This window comes from Aquarana catesbeiana, linkage group LG02, assembly GCF_042186555.1.
Source record: "Aquarana catesbeiana isolate 2022-GZ linkage group LG02, ASM4218655v1, whole genome shotgun sequence".
Classification (NCBI taxonomy): Eukaryota; Metazoa; Chordata; class Amphibia; order Anura; family Ranidae; genus Aquarana; species Aquarana catesbeiana.
Genome location: NC_133325.1, coordinates 193,880,173 through 193,903,643, shown reverse-complemented (window position 1 = coordinate 193,903,643; position 23,471 = coordinate 193,880,173). Strand labels below are relative to the sequence as shown.

General features: G+C 41.4%; 1 pseudogene; it reads right to left on the bottom strand.

Moving 5' to 3' along the window:
- Positions 1-21,073: 21,073 nt before the first annotated feature.
- On the bottom strand, positions 21,074-21,277 carry LOC141130872 (U2 spliceosomal RNA; annotated as a pseudogene).
- Positions 21,278-23,471: the final 2,194 nt, after the last annotated feature.

Here is a 23,471-nt window from a genome sequence, read left to right as displayed (position 1 = left end):
GACCAGTTCTGTCATAAGCCTTTGCTCCGCAAGATCCGTGAGAATAATCCTGATGATTTCAGGAACTTTCTCAGGATGACGGACCCCGTATTTCACCGTTTGTTGGCTTCGCTGACCCCTTATATTAGCAGGCAGGATACCTGCATGAGGCAAGCCATCACTCCGGAGCAGAGGCTAGTCGCCACCCTGCGGTACTTGGCGACGGGGAGAAGCCTGCAGGACTTGAACTTCTCGACAGGCATCTCCCCCCAGGCTCTGGGGATCATTATCCCAGAGACCTGTTCTGCCATCATCCAGGTCCTGCAGAAGGAGTATATTAAGGTAATATTTTTATCCTTTAATATCACATTTTATCGTATTTTATGTTTGCTAATATATTGTATTTCTTTCCTCATTCCCTAATTACCATGATTGTAATATGCTGTGAATGTCCCCTTTGTCCTCATGCATGCTGGATTGTTATGTAATTTTTTTTTTTGTGCTTCATACATATTTGCCTTCACTAACCTCCCCAGCATTGTCTCCTGGCCCTATATTCACCTCATGTAGTCACTTAACAATGTATTTTATCAGCTCCATAGTAGTGCTTTACCCCAAACACCCCCTAAAATGTTTTGAAATGTGATTTGTGCTTTAAATTCAGGCAGAGTGCCAGAGGCTTTTTTGGGGGGTCCCCGAATCATTTGGAACCCTCCCTCCCCCCAACTGCTAAGTCAGCTGATAACAATTCTCTATCTATCCTCAATCATCTATCTGCTCACTTTGCCAAACCTATACACACTCTAGCCATCTCTTTTGTGGTCAGATTTATGGATGAATTCCCCAAAGCATGTAGTGCAAGGGCCTGCCTGTATACTTTCAAATGGTACGGTTTAAAGTTTTTGTATCCTATTATCTTGATAGGTAATAGCAGAATGTCCAAATGTGCTAAAATGTGTACAATGTGTATTATGACACTTCTTACCTGTCCAGTGGGCTGCCAATAGTGTAACTAAGGAGGGGCTGGCCAAAGTAATACCCATTATTTAGGTATTCATCTCTCAATGAAGTGGAGAGGGTTACCTGTCCAAGAGCTCCCCCCAAAATGTTAGAAATGGCCCATGAGGGGGGGGGGGATCTGATAGGTGTACCTTATACTTTGGTCTTTAAAAACTCCCTCAAATAAATGTTATCTTGATGTTGGCCAAGAATGTTTGTGTCTAATCTGCTTTCCCTGTTTATGTGCAAAATTACTAATTTGTTTTTCTTGTTTGACTCCACAGTTTCCTTCCACGTCACAGGAGTGGCCTCCCACTTTGCCCAGCGGTGGGACTTTCCTAACTGCGGAGGGGCAATTGATGGGAAACACGTCCACATCATCCCACCACCCAACTCGGGGTCATACTATTTCAACTATAAGGGGTTCAATAGTATTGTGATGTTGGCGGTGGTGTCGGCTTCTTACGAGTTCCTGTATGTGGACGCGGGGAAGAATGGCCGGATGTCCGATGGTGGAGTCATCGCCCAGACGGAGTTCTACAGGCGTCTCCAGAATGGCAGCTTGGACTGGCCACCTCCAGAAGACAATGTGGAAGGACTCCCATTCGTCTTCGTTGCAGATGAAGCGTTTGCGCTGGGGGACCATCTTATGCAGCCATTCCCGATGAGGACCCTCACCCCGGACCAGAGGGTTTTTAATTACGCCTATTTCTTACACCCATACACATGGTGGAGTACAAACTGCCCTCCGCCTTCCAAACAAAAGACCCAGGAAGGGGAGTCACGTGCAGGATTCAGCACTTAGGCTCATTCAGGAGGCTTCTGCGACCCTCAGAGCCACCCCCACTCCTGAAGAGGCCTTTGCCTGCATGGCTACCACCAAACTGCAAGGCATGCAGGAGGGCCAGCTGTGTGAGGACCTTCTTTATAAAGTCTTAACTAAGGGGGTGAGGGGCAAAATCACACCCAATACTCACGTGATTGAGTTGGAACATCCTCCTCCTCCTCCTGCCATAACTACACCACCACAGCCACAGCATGGAAGGAAGCATGGAAGGAAGACCAGAGAGTGATGACCCTGGGTTCAGTCTGGTCTGGCAAAAGATGCAGGCTCTTGTATGACCACAGCCTGGGGACACAGATGTCATCTGCTGCTTTCATGATCTCTGGGACTTCTGAACCAGACTGCACTCCCTTATATATGGACTCCTCAGGCCACCAATTTTGCCGTAAAATAATTGATGTGTGCCCTGGGGATCAAAGGCTTCACCAATTTCTGCTGTTTCTCCAGCGTTGCCTCCCTCTTTGTTTAGTTCTGAGCCCTTAATATGTGTGTTTTCATTCAAAAAGGACAGTTTGTTTGTGAGGAGGCAGGTACATTTCAAAATACAATTTGAAATTAACAAGAGACACCAACACCAAGCAACCTCCTTGAGATTAAATAATACAAGATAATAATGGTGTTGTGATAACTTGACACACAAAACACACACAAAAATATTCTGGATGTCAAATAACTAAAAAAAAAAAAAAAAAAAACAAGATCAGCCTTGAAAAAAATACAAACCAAAAAAAAAAATCACATCAGGCTTTAAAAAAAAAAAAATTATATAGATTTTTGGTCAGATGTGACAAATCATAATATATGATGAGGGAATCACGATAAATAATAAAGAAGTTTGTGTGAATATCAGCAGCAAAACTACTTCGTTCTTCCTGCATTATAAAGAAGAAGAGAGTGCACTATATTAAACAATTTTAAAGATTGCAGCCTGACGAAAGTGCTCTATCCATTCCGAACACTAATTTTACCAGACCGAGCTGTTCCGTCTCGGAATTTCTTCTGAGCATGCGTGGCACTTTGTGCGTCAGAATTGTCTACACATGGTCGGAATTGACGATCGGATTTTGTTGTCGGAAAATTTTATAGCCTGCTCTCAAACTTTGTGTGTCGGAAAATCCGATGGAAAAAGTCCGATGGAGCCCACACACGGTCGGAATTTCCGACAACACGCTCCGATCGCACATTTTCCGTCGGAAAATCCGACCGTGTGTACGGGGCATAAGTAGCGTAAAGTATGCAAGCTACAGTGGGGTGGGGGTGGGGGTTTGGTGTTTGTCCTGATGGGACAAGATCTCCTGGTGCCCAGTGGGAAAATGCCAAACTGCCCCCCATAATAGTTTATTGCAAATTAGTCATGAGCATATTTAGAACATAATAATTTAAATAAGGTTTATGGCTGGTTCACACCTGAATCACACAGATACATGCTCCGCGTTCCTGCTGGATTCCTGTGCAACTCCATGTGGTGCAATTTTCAGCTCATTCATTTAACTGGGATAAAATCACACTGGATCGCACAAAAATGCAATGCACGCACTACTTTTTCAAAAGCAAGCTGCACCAAATTGCATGGTACTATGATACCATGAGATCCGGGGCAGGCAAACGCACTGCAATTGTGATCTGCATTAGAGGTGTGCTTAGAAAAATATATATACACCTGCAGGAGATCACATACCCAGTGGGTTTTGAACACAGTGTGGGAAACGCACACGGAACATGGATTTCCTACACCATCTTCTGGCATGAACGAGCCCTTTTATCAAATCAGATGTCACTCACAAATTTTAACAGTATTTATTTTAATAGTTCCAATGCTCCCATAATTTTATTTTATTTCTGTTCTATGGATGCATAATACGCTGCAAATGTAATTTTTTACAGCAAGGCACACGGAAATGAAGCAGGAGTAAAATAAGCCCATTTGTTAATATCCCCCAGCAATGATGTCAGTGGATGCTATAATTACCCCTAGCATTGGTGTCAGTGGATCCAATATTACTCCCACAGCATTGGTGCCAATGGGGGCTGTGCAATGTAAAAGGATCCAGAGGTGTGGGGGTTGTGTAATGTAAAGGGGTCCAGAGGTCTGGGGGCTGTGTAATATAAAGGGGTCTAGAGGTGCAGGGGCTGTGTAATGTAAAGGGGTCCAGAGGTATAGGGGCTGTGTAATGTGAAGGGGTCCAGAGGTATGAGGCTGTGTAATGTGAAGGGGTCCAGAGGTTTGGGAGCTGTGTAATGTGAAGGGGTCCAGAGGTAGGAGGGCTGTGTAATGTGAAGGGGTCCAGAGGTAACTGTGTAATGTAAATGGGGTCTTCCTACATTTTACCAGCAGTTATAGATGCAGTTCTATAGATTTCTCCTAGGTTTCTGCATTTTCTGAAAGCGCACCAAAAGTTTGCATCTTTGGCGCACTTTCAGAAAACAGGAAAAAATATTTTTTTGGGGGGTGACACCATGTTTTACTGCACCAGGTGACACCAGCCCTAGTGAAGCTACTGGCAGCAGCACATCGTAAGTGTGCCACTGTTAGTTACATGTATTTGTGTCTGGTGTCGGCCACCCAATGCACATCCTTCCTGTTTGATCATCTAACTATGACATCTATCTTGGAAAGCCTTCAATCCGAGTCTGAGTGGGGTCTACATGGTATTAAGAAAAGTACTATCTCCTTGAGTGATAGATATTTTTACCCCATTCAGTCTCGCAGCGAAGCTGTGGATTCTTTTCAGCACATAGTGGAGATTGAGCTAAATAAACTGAAAGAATCATCTCAAACCCACACACGTATTGGGAGGTTTAATTTATCTAAACCAGAATACCTTGCCCTTCATAGGTTAAAAGTAAGAAAAGATATCGTCATACGCAAAGCAGATAAGGGTGGGCTGATGTTTGTCTTAGACACTGACAGCTATAGGGAAGAAGCACTGAGACAGCTGAATTATGCGATTACATATAATATACTCAGCACAGATCCAACTCCAGCTATACAGTGCAAAATTAGTCATCTTTTGGATGAAGGAAGGAAAGCAGGAATACTGGAAAAAAAAAAAAGATTGATTATTTGATGGTAGAAAAAACGATTGTTCCGGTGTTCCATCACCTTCCTAAAGTACAAAAAAATCATATTCCTGTCCAGGGCCGTCCCATTGTTGCAGGCATAGGATCCCTATTAGAGAGACTTGGCGAGTGGGTGGATGAACACCTTCAACCCCTCGTCACTCGTCTACCAGGTTATCTTAGGGACACTGGTCACCTTCTTGCCCATATACATGAAATTAAATGGTCAGCAACGAGTGCACATGCACACGGATTCGGGAGCGGACATGTTCTGTCCGAGCTCCGCTCGCCGCTGGACTTTCCCAAGCAATAATTAGCGATCTGGGAGCCTTCTGTCCCAGCTTGGGCTCAGAACCGCATTATGCAGCTGAGGACGACCGGGACGACTAGAAAAAATCAGCCACGCTCAAATACCACTGCCCGTTCAGAGCGACCCACAGCACAGCAGGTCTCTTCTCCCAAGATGGCGCAGACCCAGAAGAGACATGAGACCCGGGCTCCACAAAGCTCGGCCCACCCCCACGCTACAGCGGCAGTTTTGCAGACTTCCATAAAAGCGACAGCCACATCACATTCTAGCTGACAGCCAGATCCATTCTCTTCTCAGTCCCAGGATGAGACGTCAACCGCCACACAGAGGTGAGCATTTTCAGTTCTCCCCTGCCTCTGAACATCACGGAGAAGGCCCTGATTTGACAGGATCCATGGCCTCTTCCTTAGATAAACATATGGCAGGCTTGACAGAAGCTGTTCTGAGTCAGTCTAGCTCTGTCGAGGATCATCCTCAGCCTCCACTACCTGCTTCTTATTCAGGAGATTCTGCAATACTGGCCCGCTTCTCTTTATTGCTCCAACAGGAGCTATCCAAGGCATGTAATAACAGATGAAATTAAAGGCGACTTTCACGACATTGGAGAGAGGCTAGACACAATTGAATTAAAGATGGATGGCACCGTGGCAAGGGTAAATCAGAACACTACCCTGATTTCATCTTTACAAGAGCAACTTGAGCAGGCCAATATGAAAATAGAGGATCTGGAAAATAGATCTAGATGCTATAATTTTCGCATACACGGATTACCGGAGTCGGTCCATGATCTGGAAGATGCGGTTCATACTCTGATGCTCGTCCTAATATCAAAAATCGCTCCACATCACCTGGAGATTGATAGAGTACATCGAGCTCTTATGGTTCCAAGACCCGATGGCCTCCCCAGAGACGTGATTGTGAAACCATATTACTATAAGAGAGCAAGGAGGGGTAAAAGAGAACTTTATGGCTCTACTAAACAATCTAGTAACAGCAAGCGAAAGGTCAGTGATGACAACGCCTGTGAGTGATGAACTAATTGCTTACACCAATGGCACTGAGGCAATACTGTAGGTGCGTTCCTCTGAATTGATTAAGCATATAAGAAAAAAAGGGGAAAAGGTGGAAATAGGTAGTAATTCCAGGGGAAAGCAATTCATCAAGGAGGAACAAATAATTAGCAAAAATGTATATTAATTTTATTACATAATTCACTTGAACACCAATCAAAAAACATGATTAAAAAGCAGGTACCACCAACAATTCATAAAATAGACAACGTTGTCTGAACACATACAGGTGGCCACCACACACAAGTACCACGCATACCTCCGTTAGTAGCAAATCAAGGTGATGTCACCTGGTAGGTCATCTATAGGAAAGATGATTGTCCTGATAAATACCAGCATAAAGCTGATTGCAGCGGAGGGAGCTGTGGATGGTATTGCAGCCGTAAATACCTCTCGTACATTGTATGAGAGTCAGTGAGTGGAAGTGGAAACAACCAAATTGCTGGCAGTGCAAGGAGGAAGACAATCCTGATATGTAAAGTTCACTGTGGCCATACAGAGCCGTGGAAGACCAATGCCATGGGGGGAAGTTACTGTTATAAAGCTGTAATGAATGGAGAGCTAGAGCAGGCTCAAATGTACCGGTGAGATCATCAGTGCTTATGGGGGAGAGCAATGCATTTGAGTATGTGCAGCAGTCCCATAGATGGGATGTGAAAGATAAGATCTCACCCCTATGTAGACACCGGACCAAGTCACCGATCTGATAGATGAGCCGTTCCCTGCTGATGCCGTCTCCAGGCAGCTGATCAGACTATCTTCTCTCCATGTGCAGAGTGTCGTAAGCAGGGTCCAGGTGGTGCCAATGAGGGAACGTGATGTTAGGGTGGGATGGTAGAGTAACCCGTAAAGTAACCCATGCAATACAGACAGTCATACAGTTCCCGGGCTGGCCTGAGACCCTCGTGGAGGCACGGGAGGAATTCCCAGGGCGTGTGGGTGGGTCTGTGCATGCGCTATGGGGAGCGTGATGGCGTCATGCTGACGCGTTTCATCCGTCACTCAGATTTCTTCAGAGCATGCGCTGTAACCGGAGTAATTACCTTAAATAGCCTGGACGCAAGACTACGTGATCATGTCAGCGTCTGGTTGTCTTGGTAACAGTGTAACTAGTTGACAGCCACACATACACAACAGATAATGCAAAATCGGCGAACCGATCTGGAGGTGCAGAGATCCATAAATACAAATGGAAATAGAGAAGTAATAAAGGAACTAGAAGAGTACCAATGGCAACTGAAGATGGAAGAGAAAAAAAAAAAAAAGGTAAACAGAATTATAAATAGAAAATAGAATAAAGGTAAATGGACGCCTTCGGAAATAGATTAAACAAAAAACCAAAACAGGAGATAAATTCAGTTATAGCTAATGAAAGCTAAGGCGTAAGGAACACAGAAAGGTTACATTCATTATTTATTATTTAACCCTCGAGGGTGCATGCTATTTAAATTGTATATCCACATTTTTTCTTTCTGGCACAGGATTCTGTCGAAATCACCCCGTCTTAGGAGGAGGTTCAGCCTATAGATACCCTTAAATTTGAGTCCGGTGGGATTACCACCATGGAATTTAATAAAATGTAGAGAGATTGGACGCTCATCGTCCTTGCTAAAGATGCTTTGGACATGTTTACCGATTCTGACTTTAAGTTATCTCTTAGTCTCTGGTGATATTACAGTTAATAAAATTATGAATTTTGAATTGTTTTTTCCGTCAGAATCGGCGAACACATCGGTACGTTCAACATAGTTACAGAACGAGCACCTACCACATCTACACATACCCTTTAGGGATGGAAGTTGGGTAAGCCAGTTGGGAGTAGGGGATCTTTTGTATTCTGAATAGATAAGACAGTCTCTAAGGTTCCTGGAGCGACGGGCGGTGAGAAGAGGACGCTCACCGACTATACTTCCTAGGATGGGTGATTCAGCCAGGATATCCCAGTGTTGGCTTAGTATTGCCTTAATTTGGTCACAATGAGCACCAAATTTGGTGATAATCCTAAGGGGCTCATGTGCACTACTCGCGGATTTAGGGTCTTTTTTAATAAGAAGGTTCTGTCGATCTGTCTGTATGACCCTCTTTTTGGCTTCCCTAATACATGAGTGGGAGTAGCCTCTCTCTCTAAATTTACCATAAAGGTCCCTGGCTTCAGCGTCAAAATCTTGTTGGTTGGAACAGTTCCTTTGGGTTCTAAGGAACTGGCCCACTGGTATTCCCTTATTCAGGGATTTAGGGTGGTCATTGTGGCCTGTAGTAAGGTGTTAGCTGCTGTGGATTTCCTATAGGTTTTAGTGATGATTATTCCATTCTCAACTCCTATAGTTAGATCAAGGAAGGGGAGGGTATGGGGATGAGCAGTGAAAGTAAGTTTAATGTTACGGTCATTAGTGTTGAGTTCATCCATAAATTGTAGCAGTTCCTGTTTGGTGCACCCCAAATCATAAGCACGTCATCAATGTACCTCAGCCACATACGACTGTGACTGAGGTACAATGGCGATGAGTCATTTTTGAGTTATTGCTTCTTCCTCTACTCCTATGTGATCATCAGTTTGAACTGACACGCCCCGCCAATATACACATTAGGTCCATTAAAATGCCCCCATTATCAAAGCATAAATTGATTGAATTCTTCTTGGCGCAGGTGAAGAGGGACCTATCTAAGGTCAATTGGAAATACAGGGGTATTGATAATCTTACTCGAGAGGAGAGGAAAGCTTTGAGGGAACTCGAGGAGGCCCCAGGCATTGTCATCAAAGGCAGTGATAAGGGTGGTAATGTGGTCCTCCTCACTGAGGACCAATAGGAGAGTGGGTGATGAGATTACTTGGCGATGAATCTACTTATCGCAAGCTTCATTTAAATCCCTTTCCTGCCATTGTCAATGCCCTTAACTATCTACTAAGTCTTGGTCTGGAGGAAAAATTGATCACCAGGAAGGAGAGGAGTTTAATTACTTGCGGGTTTCCCAGTTCAACACTCCAACATTTTACATCATACCGAAGCTTCACAAGTCTCTACATAACCCACCCGGCAGACCCATAGTGTCTGCTGTGAATGGCCCTTGGAAAAAAACTGGAAAATTTATTGATGCATTAATAAAGGAATTGGTCCATGATCTGCCCTCCTATGTACAGGATACAAGGGATGTACTATTGCGATTGGACGCTATGGCTCTGCCGGAGGGTGCCCTTATTGTGGGGATCGACGTGGAATCCCTTTACACGTCAATTCCCCACACATGGGGCCTTAGGGCGGTTCAGTTTTACCTCGAGAGGAAATTTCCACTTTTGGGATAGCAGAACAAATTCATTGGTGAGATGCTCACCTTTTTACTGGAACACAACTGTTTACAATTCTTGAGAACCTACTACCAACAGATTAGGGGGACATCTATGGGGGCGCCTTGGGCCCCCTCATATGCATGCCTCCACTTGGGCCTGTGGGAGGAGGAGCTGGTCAACTCATCGCCATTGTACCTCAGCCACAGTCGTATGTGGCTGAGGTACATTGATGACATTTTGGGGGAGCACCAAACAGGAACTGCTACAATTTATGAATGAACTCAACACTAATGACCGTAACATTAAACTTACTTTCACTGCTCATCCCCTTACCCTCCCTTCCTTGATCTAACTATAGGAGTTGAGAATGGAATAATCAGCACTAAAACCTACAGGAAATCCACAGCAACTAACACCTTACTACAGGCCACAAGTGACCACCCTAAATCCCTGATTAAGGGAATACCAGTGGGCCAGTCCCTTAGAACCCAAAGGAACTGTTCCAACCAACAAGATTTTGATGCTAAAGCCAGGGACCTTTATGGTAGATTTAGAGAAAGAGGCTACTCCCACTCATGTATTAGGGAAGCCAAAAAGAGGGCCATACAGACAGATCGACAGGACCTTCTTATTAAAAAAGGCCCTAAATGCGCGAGTGGTGAACAGGAGCCCCTTAGGATTATCACCAAATTTGGTGCTCATTTGGACCAAATTAAGGCAATACTAAGCCAACACTGGCATATCCTGGCTGAATCACCTATCCTAGGAAGTATAGTCGGTGAGCGTCCTCTTCTCACCGCCCGTCACTCCAGGAACCTTAGATACTGTCTTATCCATTCAGAATACAAAAGATCCCCTACTCCCAACTGGCTTACCCAACTTCCATCCCTAAAGGGTATGTTTAGATGTGGTAGGTGCTCGCTCTGTAAGTATATTGAACGTACCAACGTGTTCGCCGATTCTGACGGAAAAAAACTATTCAAAATTCATAATTTTATTAAATATAATACCACCAGAGTAATTTACATGCTCACTTGCCCTTGTGGCAAAAATTATGTGGGCAAGACTAAGAGGCAACTTAAAGTCAGAATCGGTGAACACGTCCAAAGCATCCTTAGCAAGGACGATGAGCGTCCAATCTCTCTACATTTTATTAAATTCCATGATGGTAATCCCACCGGACTCACATTTAAGGGTATCTATAGGCTGAACCTCCCCCTGAGAAGGGGTGATTTCGACAGAATCCTGTGCCAGAAAGAAAAATGTGGATATACAATTTAAACAGCATGCACCCTCGAGGGTTAAATAATGAATGTAACCTTTCTGTGTTCCTTACGCCTTTGCTTTCATTAGCTTTAACTGAATTTATCTCCTGTTTTGGTTTTTTGTTTAATCTATTTCCGAAGGCGTCCATTTACCTTTATTCTATTTTCTATCTATAATTCTGTTTACCTTTTTTTTTTCTCTCCCATCTTCAGTTGCCATTGGTACTCTTCTAGTTCCTTTATTACTTCTCTATTTCCATTTGTATTTATGGATTTCTGCACCTCCAGATCGGTCCACCAATTTTGCATTATCTGTTGTGTATGTGTGGCTGTCAACTAGTTACAAAGTTACTGAGACAACCAGACGCTGACGCGATTACACAGTCTTGCGTCCAGGCTATTTAAGGAAATTACTCTGGTTACAGCGCATGCTCTGAAGAAATCCGAGTGACGGATAAAACACGTCAGAATGACGCAATGACGCTCCCCATAGCGCATCCACAGACCCACATCCTGGGAATTCCTCCCGTGCCTCCACGAGGGTCTCAGGCCACCCCGGGAACTGTATGACTGTCCGTATCGCACGGGTTACTTTACGGGTTACTCTACCATCCCACCCTAACATCACGTTCCCTCATTGGCACCACCTGGACCCTGCTTACGACACTCTGCACATGGAGAGAAGATAGCCTGATCAGCTGCCTGGAGACGGCATCAGCAGGGAACGGCTCATCTATGAGATCGGTGACTTGTTCCGGTGTCTACATAGGGGTGAGATTTTATCTTTCATATCCCATCTATGGGACTGCTGCACATACTCAAATGCATCGCTCTCCCCCATAAGCACTGATGATCTCACCGACACAGGTACATTTGAGCCTGCTCTAGTTCTCCATTCATTACAGCGTTATAACAGTAACTTCCCCCCATGGCATTGGTCTTCCATGGCTCTGTATGGCCACAGTGAACTTTACACATCAGGATTGTCTTCCTCCTTGCACTGCCAGCAATTTGGTTGTTTCTACTTCCACTCACTGACTCTCATACAGTGGACGAGAGGTATTTACGGCTGCAATACCATCCACAGCTCCCTCCGCTGCAATCAGCTTTATGCTGGTATTTATCAGGACAATCATCTTTCCTATAAATGACTTACTAGGTGACATCACCTTGATTTGCTACTAACGGAGGTATGCATGGTACTTGTGTGTGGTGGCCATCTGTGTGTGTTCAGACAACGTTGTCTATTTTATGAATTGTTGGTGGTACCTGCTTTTTAATCATGTTTTTTGATTGGTGTTCAAGTGAATTATGTAATAAAATTAATATACATTTTTGCTAATTATTTGTTCCTCCTTACTGAATTGCTTTCCCCTGGAATTACCACCTAATTCTACCTTCTCCCCTTTTTTTTTTTACCATATTACTATAGGATAAAGGAAAAAATTATGTGGGAAGCTAGGAGCAATAATGGGAAATATGTTAGAGTATTGAATTACAAACTGAATGTGTATATGTAAATTCCTACATTTAGACTATTAAGCTGGCCATACATTATATAATTTTCTTGTTCAATTTCCTTTAGATTTACATTGTACTATGTAGTACTAGGGCCTGCCGGATTGCATACAAATTTAAAGTGTTTAGGTTTGAGCTCATATTATATGGTTTTGGTAAATCTAAAGGAAAAGTGTACAAGTGAATTGTATAATGTATGGCTAGCCTTAGGCAAAAAAAATGAGTAGAAGGTAAAGAAGGAGGAAGAAAACAGGGAAAAGAAAAAAAAAACAAAGGAGAAGGTGAAACGGAGAACAGGAGGTGGTCGGGCTATACAAAATTGTCATTACTAGGCCCAATGTTAATGAAAAGTAGGACAATAAAAATGCCCCTGTAAAAATTTGGCAAGTGGTCAAGCTGGGATTTCTCCGGTACCTTGGTTAGATAGGGGAGAAAACAAGGGGGTTAGTAATGCCATGATGTGTTGAGACTCCAAGGAAAACTGATCCACAAAGTCTGTAGGGAAAACACATCTCAGGATGTTGATCTCTGTGATCCCCCACAGCTCACTGTTTACTCCTTCTGACCTCCACATCACTGTCCGCTTCTTATTTTGCATTCTCTGTTTTTAACTTTCCACCAAAATTTCCTCTTAAAACTTTTTTTCTGCTGCCAAGAGTCTTTCTACCCACTTATAGAACTACCATAATAGCAGCCAAGGCAGCTACTATGGGGATGTAGGACAAGGGGGCCCAGTTAGGACCAGAAGGGGTGTTTGTCCTGTCACTACCTTCCCTGGTGTCAATATGCAGACGTACTGCTGCCGCCAGGGATTATCCAGCCACTTTGCATTTGGTTGCATTCCAAACAAAAGAAAATCTAACTTTTAGGTATTGCTACTTCTGTTAAGGAATCGCTAACAATATGTAATTGTTCAAAAGAAAATCCCAACCATCAGCCAGCTTCTTTAATTAAAACCATACATTATTTTTATACGTGATTATAGCACTTAAAACAGAGCATCCACAAATAATACCAAGCTGTGATAACTTTCTTTCCTGGTCTTTTCCTTAACAGCATCACAACAAATGCATTCCAGTACATTATTCATGTAGGTGACCACCTTACACATTAATTATACACATTCGAGGTTCCAGCCATTCCTAATCAATTTCCAGTGACTCACAATTTATTATCCTCTTAATGTAAGATAGCACTTGATGTATGAGCAGGAGTTTCAATAGGTTTGATCTGATCCCTTCCCAGGAATCATTTGTACTGCATCCAGTGTTCAGCCATCAGTAGGCTAAGTCTACTACCAAGCCAAGACCTTTAGCCAGTGTATTGCACAAGCATAAACGCTCCATGTTTGCAGTGATCACATAAGGCAAGTTTTGTTTTCACATGAAACCTTATCACCGCAAAAAGCTTTCTTTTACAGCATGGATATTCCATGTGTTTCACTGGTTATCTTGGATTTTTCAAGGGGTCTGGGTACCCAGGATGATCTCTAACATTAAAAAAAGCAAAACTCTTTTTTCATTTTGGATAGATTAGGGGAGGATTAGAACCCATTTCAGATTTATGGCCATATGTGTCCCATTGGAGAGATTTCCTTTACTTCCTGCCCCATAGCCAAAGTAAGATGAAATTTATCCAAAGTGAGATAATCCTTGGTTGTCCCCAGGGTCACCAGAACTAGTGTCCCCATTGGAAGATTTTCTATCAATTCCTGTTCTGATGACAACCCAAAAATGTGGGTTTTCTTTTACCTTCACTTTTGATGATAACAGTAAACAGGACAAATAGAGAGAATGAATCTCCCTAAAGAAGGTACAGACAGCTAAAAAATCTGAGCGGTGTTCTAAAAAAAACAGTGTTACTCTAGTGCACACCAGATACAGTCCAGTGCGGGTTTTTTTTTTCCTGCATGAAAAATGCATGCACAGTGTTTTCCATGTATTCCAATGGCCCTAATATACACCCGTGCAGTCAGTTCCAATCAGTTTCCAGTGCAGAAAAAAAAAAAGTAGAACATGCTGGAATTTTTCTGCACAGAATTGTATTGGAATACAGTAAAACTCATCAAAACTGCACCGGAACTGCGTGTGGTGTAAACTGTAAGAAAAAACGCATCAGGAGTGCACTTTTGTGGTGTGAACTGGCCCTAAGTCATCTTTAGTTATACGTTAAAGTAAAGGTAAAACTTTAAAGTAAACTAAAGGCAAAACTTTGTTTTTGACAGAGTGGAAATGGATTAGAACACCTGTCAGGTCCTTACTGCTACCTCTGCCCCCGCTAGGGAGATTCACACTCCCTATTTATCTAGTTTACCGTTATCATCAAAAGTGAAAGTAAAAATCCCAAATTTTGGGTTGTCCCCAGAACAGTACTAGATTGCCCAATGGATTCCCTTAAATGCCAGAGATTTCCTCTCACTTTCTGTTTTGGCTATGAGACAGAAAGTGAAGGTAAATCTCCCCAAATGGCAAAAAACGCCTCCCGCTCTCTAGCCAAAATAAAAAAAATCTTTGCGTACAGTTCTTCTTTTAAGAATACAATCCCAATACAGGACTGTGACCTTGGACACCCAAACAGTAGGAGCCCCCAACTGAAAATAGAGTAACCCATACTTCATTTGTAGTTCGTTAGAATGTTCCTCCTTCATCCCTTCCCTCTTTTTTTATTTCCCACCTTCTGGCCTTTCCTTCTTCCCCTTTCCTACCACCCCCCCCCCCCCTTTATTCTAATTACCACCTTTCTTCTTTTCCTTTGCCTCCACTTTTCCTTGATTTTATATCTTATTTCCACCCCCTCTCCTAACTCATTTTTGCCCTACCGACCATTATATAGAAGTATTCTTCCCCCGACTGAAAACATGAAGGAGCATTCTTCCAGCTATTCTTCCTACTACTTACAATCCTGTTGTAAGTGGGTATTCTTCCACCTACTAAAAAAAAAAAAAAAAGAAATCCTTGACCTTGTAACTGTTTTTTTGATAGTGATTTATCTTTCCAGCAACTCCTCTTTCTTCTAGTTTCTGGGACACATAATTGTCTTCATTGTTTGTGGAGCCTAGGAAGAATGATGTTATTATTTCATATCTATTCTCTCCACAACATATTTCTTTCACATTTTCCACTTGCTCCTTTTCCTTGTCTTACCAATGTGTTTGTCATTTACTAAATTCACCTTCAGTTCAATGTTATCTAATCCTTCTACTACTTCTTTCATCTTTTCACTTAGAAGGTACTGATTCTTTCCAATTACCACAATATCATTGCCATATGCTGTGCGCTTTTCTATTTGTTATGGTACCTTTAGAATTTATTTTGCCTTTGTCACTTCATACTGTAGCACAAAGTTAAACAGGACTGTACAATTTTTATTATATATATATATATATATATATATATATATATATATATATATACACACACATATATTCTTCTATTAGGGTGGCCTGTATACTTTCCTGCAACAGTGAGATCAGTCTGTATATGCAGTAAAGCATTCTTGTTATACTCACTGTGGAACCTAAGGGGTTAATCCTCTGCATTGTGTAAAAAGGCTGTTTGATCCTGTCTTCTCTCCTGGCCCTCCCTTTCTTCCACAGAAGAAGATCCATCTCCTGATAGAACAGAGGCTAGGGGACAAAATAGAAGATTTTAAACTTATATAAAATATTTGATAGAGCATCAAATGACAAATGATTGACATAAAAAGTGATCACTAAAATAGGTAAAAGCTATATGGGAAGCATGTATCGCAATCCCTACCCTACACGCTTCAACCTAGTGGCCTTCAACTGGGGCATGCCAGAGTTGAAGGCCACAGGTTGAAATGCGTAGGGCTTGTGATACATCTCCCAGTTGAAGGCCACTAGGTCGAAACGCATAATGATTGTGATACATGCTTCCCATATTGCTTTTACCTTTTTTAGTGATCACTTTTTATGTCAATCATGTGTCATTTGATGCTCTGTCAAATATTTTTATATAAGATTAAAATCTTCTATTTTTTATGACCTGCACCATATGGAGCTCCTTTTTCTCTTTTTTCCTTCTTTTTTATGGTCTGAATGTGACACCGTTCCATTGTGTCATCCATTTGCCACATTGACCTCCCCTTGAGGTCTGATTCACATTTTTGCTTGGAAGATCCGCCTAAGTCCCGGATATTCAATTGTCATTCCTAGATCCCGATTGGCCGACACAACGCCTGTTTCTGGAGTGATCCCTCTACTGACTTCGTCCATCTTTCAGTCGGCAGCACTAATGAGCATTTGACTTTTGGTCAAAACACACGCCTGATTTGCCCACTGTCATATGACAGGTGGGCCCACTGTGTCTGGTAAGAAGTACCCATCCATTATCTTCCACTAGACAAATGTTCATCTGTTGTCCCTTTGTGTCATACAGCCACCTTCGTGTCTACATCACTCTCACCATTTGCCACAGAGGATTCCATCTCAGTCATTTGAGTGGACTTCCCTTTATGAGCTTATTTTGATTTCGTTCATCAGTATTTGGACTCTATTATGTTATAGTCACCATACACTATTGTTGTACCATGTTTTATTTTAACACTTGTTTATATCAATTGTTTTGATATATATATTTCACTTTCATGGTGTTTTACACCCATAAGCGCTACATTTTTTTTATCTTTAATCATGACACATAAAACTGCTGGAAAAAAAATTTTGGGCCTCAATTTTCTGGGTAAATAAAAGACAAGGAGAGGCAGCCGCAGTTCAGTTTGCTGGCCCTTTCAAAGTGCTGCCTGGGTCCTATGGACTCAGCAGGACCCATGGTAGGGCCGGCCTTACCATGGTAACATTTTCACACGCACATGCCTGCACGTTTTTTTTCGAAACTGTTTTACGATTGATTGCACTACTAATGTTTAGAAAACTGTTTGATTACGCAACAAAATTCTGACATGACAGTTATTTTTTGGGCGTAAAACTTTGCATTTCAAGATTTGAAATGAGCCCACTAACATTTCGAAAGTCGAACGATCAAGCTTATTGAACTTTTTTTCGAACTATTTTCTATCCATGTGTATTCAGCTTTAGAAACAATAGTGCAAAAAATGTTCAGGGTGGCAAAAAAATGCATGCACTGCAGAATAATGAAAGCTGCACAAACGTAGACACTTTAGAGCAATGAAAAATGTATGAATAATGCAGTGCTCGTGACAAATACAAATAATAAGTGTATTGCCGCTGCTGTAAGAAAAGTAATTCTACTTGAAAAATGCAAAACAAACACATACAGCGCTGGCAAAAGAAAAATAGAATATAACCACACCATATATATGATACTATATAGAAAATGCTCAGTGCAATATACCTAAAATCATAAATCTATAAGTGACATAAAATGTGTGCTGAAAAATTAATTATTATAATACTAGTGAATAATCCCAGATGAATACCATCGGCTATGCTACTACGCTGACAGTCAGCATAGGTTGAAGAGATGCTGTCTGCTCTCCAGTGAGGCCGCCATCAAGAGCCTTGTGTAGTAGCATAGCCGATGGTATTCATCTGGGATTATTCACTAGTATTATAATAATTAATTTTTTCAGCACACAATTTATATTGTTTTTCACTATTTATACCAGTATTTGGGTAGCACCTATTTTTCGCACTTTATGTATGTGCTCTAGTAGCAAATAGTTATCCACTAATCAGCAGTTGGTTTGTGATTTGTACCAACTGCACATCAATTTTTCAATTTTCATGCATTTTATGTCACTTATAGATTTATGATTTTAGGAATATTGCACTGAGCATTTTCTATTTAGTATCATATATATGGTGTGGTTATATTCTATTTTTCTTTTGCCAGTGCTGTATGTGTTTGTTTTGCACTTTACAGCAATGTTTCAGCAACTCAGAGTAGTATGTACTAACATAGCATAGTCTCTATAAGACTCCATGACAACAAGAAGTCCAGCTGAGAATCACTACATCAGTAACAGTTCAGCACACGAACTGTTACTTTTGATTATCCTCATAAACAGTGTCCCTCTTAGTGAAGTCAAGGGTTGCACTGGTAACACAGGTGAAAAGCCGGAGGGATCTAAGGCCCAAGATACAAAGGGCTAACCCAATGAAACTGAAGTAGCCATCAGGGAGGGGCTTCCCACAGTAGTTGGGTTTTCAGCAAAAGCTATTTGCTACTAGGCTCCAACTGTGCTTCCTACACTTCAGTTCTGACAGTGGAGGTCCTCTGACAGATTACTTGCCTAGCTACCTCTACCTCATCAATTGTGGCCTCTCTTAGCTGCTGAGCGAGGGAACCTGAGGAATTTATACTCCCATGGTGTGTCCATGGACCCAAGGATTTGTGGGAAATAGAGCTATTGGGGCCTGGCCCTGTGCCTTCATCTGAACATAGTTAGTAATAGGGCACTCCGCCACAATACCATAATGGAATCCTTCCCCAAAGCCTCTTTTCCTAGCTTTAATTTCATAATTTACTCCTTAATTTGTTTCTCCATTTCTAACACTCCCATTAGAAATACTTTTTCCAGTTGTTCCACCATCTTTATCCTCCTTTTCACTGTTTTTTACTTCAAGAATCTCCTCAAAAAATTATTTATACCTTTCCCAGATTGGATCTAAATATTGTCATATTGCAATAATTCACTTTTCTCTGGGTTTCTTCTTTTTGTACTTATATTTTGTATATATCTTATGCTAGGCAAGAAATAATGAAAGTCCACACCTTTGCAACGTCTATTGTATGTTGCTGCCTGGTCTCCTATCTATCATCATATTTATTTTTTTACCATTTGTCAAGGTTAATCTATGAACCTTTATACTGTATATGTTCTCATTAAAATTGTAATTGTGGAAATAGTTTTAAATAAAATATGGAAGTTAGAACCTCTGTCCATTTTTTGTTGCTGTTTTCCCTTTGGGGAGATTCACCCTCTTTGTTCATCCTTGTGCTCACCTTGTGATCTCTCTCACCAGGACAGAAAGTAATAGTGAATAAAAGAACGGGAATCAAAGGAAATCTTCCAGTGGTGGGAACTAATATATCCATTGTGTATATCACTTTAATGTTTAAAAGCTTGGGAAAGATTTTAGATTTGTAAGGTTTTTATTTCTCTCTCTCTCGAGTGAGTATATTTTCCCCTGCTTTCTGTCCTTATAACGTCTGTACAGGAGATAGGGCAGCAGGCAGCAGCAACTAAACCCTCGATACTCACCTTTCTTTTACCATGGTCAGCACAGACATGGACACACAGGAACAGACAGGATCAACCAGGTATATTACAACATAGAAAGGGACAAATTACACAACACAAGCACTGTGCTATAGATCATATCTTAAAGGAACATGACAGTTTTGTTTTTTTGTAGGGTTACAACCACTTTAAATGGGCTGTTGAATTAGGATGAATATAGAGCTTCCTCCAGTGGTAAATCTACACATCTCAAAAATATGAAGGTGCAAGCATTTAATAGGTTAAAGTTATAGAAAAAATATTCAAGTAAACACTAAAATAATAATTTGACAAACATTACTGAAAGCACACACTACTTTTACTTTCAAAAATATATTCAGGGCCTTGTTTAGTAAAAAAAAAAAAAAAAATTCAAAGCACTGTATCCTGTATGCCAATCATTTGCCAAGGGAATTTTTAATATTGGATATGTTAATAAGATAAATTACAAAGCAACCTTTATTTAATCAGGCCAAGAGCTACTTAAATGCATATTCAGGACTAAATCACCATAAATTTACTTGTGGGGCAGTATAGTCATATAAATAATGCATGCAGGATACACATTATATTGCATAATGATTCATTGTCCTTAAGCAATCTAGCGGATGTGTTAATTACTGTACAGTCTCTTTACTCTTGCTGACATTGTGCAATTGTATGTTTGAGCAGGGAAAAGTTTAGCATCTGAACAACAGGAAATACTGTTTTCTGAAAACAATGAAAAGGATAAATGATCAGCTGTAGCCCAGTGTTTCAAGGAAGAGAAGTGACAATTATATTAGATAACAACTGATGTAAACAGTACCAATGTGGTCATGGTATTTTAGCCATTGTCTGCCCATGCAGTGGCATGTGATGGCATTATTTTGATATTTCATAAATACAGTTCTGGAGGCTGGTGGTATATTTTTTTTGGGGGGGGTGACAAACAATGCGCCCATAGCCACCCCCCCCGGCAGTTGGTCGGGTCCTTTGCACCTCCCCCCACCACTTCTTGGTCAGTCACCGGTCACCCGCACTTACCCCATCTAGGTCGCGGGCAGCGCTTCCTCCTGGCAGCGGCTTGCCCTGCTTCTCGTCCTCCTCGGCATTACGGCGGCTTCCTCTGTGCGTCTCCTCCCTCCTCCTCCTAGGCGTTTCCTAATTGGGCGGGAGGAGAATCAGGAAGACAATAGCAAATATTAATTTGCTATTGTCACACAACTGGGTGGGCTCAGGGCGCAGTGCTCTAATGAAGGAGGCGGGCTCAAAAACATGTTGCGGCCCACCCCCCACCTGTTCTATCAGCCTGTGGACACATTGACAGTGGCGTGTGTTGGAACTCCAGACACTCCTGGCATGTGCTATTGCGGCTAATCTCCAGTCCATCGAGACCGCTGCTCCATTCTACCAGCCCTGTGTGCCTGTATACAGCATTTTTAGATATAAGTGTTTTCAGAATAAATTGCGGTTTACGTTTGACATATACTGATCTGGCGACCTCCTTTATTGTTTTTAGGGAGAGCCTTGCTTACAACCTGGGACAAGCCTGGTGCACTAGGCCAGATTCAACCCGGGAGGAAAAAAGGCCCTCCCACCACCCACACCATTCATATCTAAGTACATCAGGAATTACTAACTGACTCCCCAGTTGGCGAAAGGGAGTCAGGGTTCTATCCCGACAACTGATAAGAACAGATACTACACCTGATCTTAGCCAAAAGACAGAGAAGAGGCATTGTTTAAAGAGGATTGATTAACTAGAACCTGGGGCTATTACCATAGACAATGCACACACCTACTACAGTCCTTGTATCCACAAATATGCCTAAATTACTGTCCCACAAGTTAGAGTTTCACAGACAAGCTACAAGACAAAGAATAACTTTTTTTTCAATTGAACTCTTTCATTCCTTATGCTTTTCTGCACACATAATATAGAAAAAGAGCTAACATTAGGCCTAAGTTTAATATAAAGTAAAAGAAAGTTGAAGTTCATTTAGAAACCAGCAACTGGTGTGACAATGAGCATTTTGGTTGGGAATATGTAATGTGCATAAAAACTTCTGCATAAAAAGTGGGGCAGTCAGAACTATGTAATATCCAGCACAGTGTACATTGTAGCTGCCTAGAATATGTAAGGTATTGTACAGCTTATAGAGTTACGTGTGAAGTCAGGAGTGGATATTGTGGAGCAGAGGGGTCAGTTATTTAAAGAATATGCACTGTGCAGAGTGGTAAGCATAGTGCCCACATTGTTGATTAGTGAAGACGTGCCCCCATACATTGACGGTAAGTGGAAACATCTCCTGCTAGCTAACCAGGTGTAACGAGATCTAGGACACTGACACATAAATCCGAGGGCTGTGCTAGGGTCCGTTATATGGCAGTTTAAATGCAATAGTGCTTAGAAATGTTTTTCTTTAAACTATATTTTCCTTTCTTGGCATGCCCGGCAAATTTAGAATATTCATAAATCTAGGGATTTTTAGTTCCTCTTTGCAACTTCTTCTGCATAAAAATTGTATTACTAACATAATGTATTCTCTATCATTAACTATAAATGCTTCAAGAATGAGCATACCATAGAAAATATTCTTATATTTCTCACATCATATTTTTTATTATTATTTAAAATGTGAAATTACTCCAGGTATGCTTATATCATGTAATCAATTACTATAAATGTGTTGATCATTAGATACTGAAAATTGTTTTCTGCTTGATTTCTCTTTACAGAATGAAATCAAATGGGGTTGATTTCCTAAGGAATAAACACTGCAATCTGCAATGTGAATGTTCAGTTTGTAATGTGAATGCTCCCTGGCCTCAGTAATTAAGGTGAAAATGTGTTCACTTTATTCAACCAACTACATACTAGCACAAATCCTGTTATTGCTCTCACACAATACATTTAAAGTCAAGTTCTCAAGTTCTGACAAAACTCCATGCAGGTAGTGTCGTGCTTGGGATATGAGAATAGTGTGCAGTGCACCAAGCACTCGATAATGCCTGCATGTGAAAACATGCATATGGGGGAGATTTACTAAAACTGGAGAGTGCAAAATCTGGTGCAGCTCTGCATAGAAACCAATCAGCTTCTATTTTTTTTTTTTTTTGGTAAAGCTTATTTGAACAAGCTGAAGTTAGAAGCTGATTGGCTACCATGCACAGCTGCACCAGATTTTGTACTCTCCAGTTTTAGTAGATCAACTCCTATGTCTTTAAGCAACATTTGATCTCTACTAACTAGCCAACTAATCTTGGGGTTAAATTAATCAACACAAATTGATTTTCAAGACTATTTACATTTTTCCTAGCCCATCAACCATTTTACCAAGATAAGGTTGGTATTTGGACTGTCTACCATTTATAAACATCTATGATCACTGTAAAGACGGCCATTCGGTCAATTTCAACCACTTTCCATCAACCACTTTCCATCCACTGCAAACAAGTTATCACCAGGAACTAAGCAATCTACCACCAACAAGCTTGATTGACCACCAGAATTCAGTCAATCGTAAAGTCAAAACTGGGCAATACAGTTTTTTGAAAGACCAAAATGAAAACAGAAAAAAAACTACAGTAATTACTTTGAAAGGGGTCGGGTTTTACTACCAGATTTAATCAGGGCAATTTCGATCCCATCTCCTTGTGGCTGATTGAAATCATAACTTTATATGACCAAAAAATGGAATAAAATGTTCAATCACTCTAGCAAATTCTAAAGAACCATTGAAATCGTGTAGCAGTTGCAAACCCTAACATAATGTATGTTGTAAAACAAAATCCTTAGCTTGATGTCCAAAGTATTCTGATTTATTCCTATCACACTGATGGTGCATCCATCTGCTGTAGGGCTTCTCAGTCTCACAATATGGGGCTGTGTAGCTTCCATTTACTTGTTAATAATGTCAACTAAGCAAAT